Source organism: Pygoscelis adeliae, unplaced genomic scaffold (assembly GCF_000699105.1).
Source record: "Pygoscelis adeliae isolate BGI_AS28 unplaced genomic scaffold, ASM69910v1 Scaffold442, whole genome shotgun sequence".
Taxonomy (NCBI): domain Eukaryota; kingdom Metazoa; phylum Chordata; class Aves; order Sphenisciformes; family Spheniscidae; genus Pygoscelis; species Pygoscelis adeliae.
In genome coordinates, this window is record NW_008824191.1 from 335,071 (window position 1) to 338,178 (window position 3,108).

Below are 3,108 nucleotides of genomic sequence, written 5' to 3' on the forward strand. Positions count from 1 at the left end.
TTCCCCAGGGCCCTGGAAAAGTGGCAACGAATTGGCTTAAATGTGGGAATCCAGATTGGGGTAATTAGCTGCTGAACTGGTTGTAACGAAGCTGCATGCGCAGTTAGCTCTGATTTAGTAGTCCACCGGCTCCCAGCCTGGGCTGCAGTGCCTCGGCCTGGGGCCGTAAATGAAAATCGCAGTATGTCAAGCAGTATTAAACTTTACAGTCGCCGTCTTTAAAAATGAGACTCTCTCTCTAATAAATCAAAGCAAGTGGGATTGTAAATATCGAGGCAGGATCCATATTGCTTAATTAAACAGCACCTAATGAACAGCCTGTTTGTTGTGTTGTGATTTAGGATGGAGGCTGAGGAGGTGGCGTGTGCTGGGGAGCGCTGGTACCCATGCTGGGATGCCCTCCCTGGCAGGTAGCAGCTGCTGGAGTTTAGCTGCTGCTAAAATAGCTCTGAGACGGCCTGAGAATTAATTTTTTTTTTTTAAATAAAAATTAAATTTTTCCTCCCCAAAAAACAACTGAAAAATTCAAGGTGGAAGTCAGCAGGAGGTGGAGGAGGAGCAGGAGGTGCAGCCAGGTGTGAGAGCTGGACCCTGGCTATGCTGAGCCTCCCCTTTCCTCAAGACAGATCCACCTCCTTTTGCCCTGAGATTTTTAGCTTGCGTGAGGGGGTGTGAAAGGCTGGGAGGGAGCAATAAGCCTTTCCTGTGGCACAGGGAGGCATCGGGCTGGTGTGAATGGAGCTGCTGGGGATGCAAAGGCATTGCAATTCGTAGGAACCATCACTGCCATGCTGTAAAGCTCTGAAGCCTTTTATATTTTGGTAGTTACAGTACAGTTATAATCAAAAAGTGATTTATGGTGAGGAGATTAAAAACATCTAGCTGGGTGCGGGATGGTGGAATGGAGGGGCTGCGGGGCACCCAGCCCGTTGCTCCTAACTTGGAAGCATCAAAGGGAAACTGAGGCCCGTTGGGATGCCCTGTAGGGATGTGCCTTGATGCTGTTTCACGTCTTCAGGGGAGCTGTTGGAGATCATCCCAGGAAGTGTCCCTGTGATGCGGTCACCCTTGTTCTGAGCCCCTATACCCCAGCATCAGGGGGGTCGGGCTGCCAAGGGACATGGTTTCTCCAGAGCTTTGGCTTGACTGAGACAAACCAATGTGCTTGCCCGGGCTGTACCAGTGCCTGTCTCCATCGTCGCCCCTGTCCTGCGTGTTTAGGAGACCCAGAGCATCCCCAGCTCTGACACTGACTCCTTCTGCAGCCAAGAGCAAGTCCTGGGATGCTGCTCCGGGATGCTGCCCTGGTGCACAGAGAGCCTTTGGTGCGAGCACTCAATGATGGATGGTAGCTGCTGGAGGCACGTTCGTCACCTTTGGTGACACGTGCCTGTGTCCTAGGCAGCTGCCAAAGGCTGCAGAGCTGCAGACCTGTGCCAATCCCGAATCCCAAACCCTGCCCACCCCTCTTCCATTCTGTGCCTTCCAGCACAGGTGAGACAATAAATATTGAGCAAAGGAAGTTAATCTGTGACCAGAGTGTTTTAATCAGAAAAAAAAGGTATTACTGTAGGTCTGCTGGCTCCTGCCAAACTGCAGTTTTACTGTCCCTCCCGGTACTAGGTTTATGGCTGTCATTTCATTCCGGTTTTACTGTTGGTTTTGCCCTTATCATTGAGTTTCTCATTGCCTGCTGCTGCCTGTGACTGAATGGGGCTTTTAGGAAAGTAATAAGGAATAAATTAGTAAATTTTTAGGGAGGAAGAAGGGAAGGATGGGAGGGAGGCAGGGACGAAGAGAGGAAGGAAGGATGAAAGGAAGGAAGAAACGGAGGGAGGAAGAGAGGGAGAGAGGAAGGAAGGAGGGAAGGCTAACTAAAAGACAGCATCAGGCACTTAACACGAAAACAATTAAAAAATTTTAAGCAGATGCTAAACACCCCAGTGCCCTACAGCAGGCCACTCCATGGTGCGGGGAGGTCTGCTATGCCAGGAGAATGAGAAACAAAACCCAAACCCATTTTAGATCTTGGCTTAGAAGGACACACAGGAGCATGGTAGCAACCTTTGGGGCAGCAAACAGCATGCAGCTTGTCCCAGGCTGCCTGGAGCATCTCCCCAGGGTTTGGCAGCTGCCTTGACAGAGACTTTGCAAAGGGCTGAGACCAGTAGGAAACAATTTTGGAGGTGACTTGCCCATGCCTCAGCCAGCTGGTGTTTTTTCCTCTGCTGATGGTCACTGAGACCTCCCTGCAAGGCATTTTCAGAGCCCTTGGGGACCATGTGTTGTGGGAGGACTGTGGGTCCCAGGTGGACACAACGGGGTGTCTGGATGCTGCCTGCCAGCAGCAGAGAGCCATGGGCTCTGCATGGGCTTTAGGACAGCAGCCCCAGGGCTGGAATTCAGTTTGTTAATCATCTGAGACATGAAGGAAATTAAATACTATCACACTGAAGCATCCATGCGGTCACTAAGCAGTGGATTCCCCCATCTCACCGTGAATTTCCTGCATACCCAGGGTTGGGGAGGCACCTTGGGGCTCAGCTCTCAGCAACGGGGACCTGCCATCACATGTGGTTTTGAGCCTCTCTCCCATCCTGGGACCCCATCCCAGGGTCAGAGGCCTCAGTTTAGAGCAAGTGGAACCCCAGGAGCATCCAGATTCTTGCTGGATTCACCCCAAACATAATGAGCCAGGGAGGGACGGGAGCAGATGCAGATGGGGGGGCAGGGGGCTGGTCTAAGCTGGGGGCAGCCGACATGCTTGACTGCAAAAGGGGGTTGTCCACCAGCAGGGGAGATGCTGGGAGAAGGCAGGAGCCCTTGCAGTGCCCAGGATCAGTGTGACATCCAGCTGGCTCCTGGCATGGCCGAGACAGGGCACCCTGTCTGTGCCTGACACTCCCCTGCTGCCCGAGCCAGCTGTGAGAGCTCACAAACATCTGTGCCTGTCCCTTGGCCACCGGGAAGGAGGGATCCCCCTTCGTCCTGATGTTCCAGAGAAGGAAGCCGTAAATTATTGCTAATTCTATTCAGTGATGCTGAGGAGTCAGTAATAAAGCCCTGGGAGCAGGGAGACATTGCAACACTGGGATGGATCTGGGATGG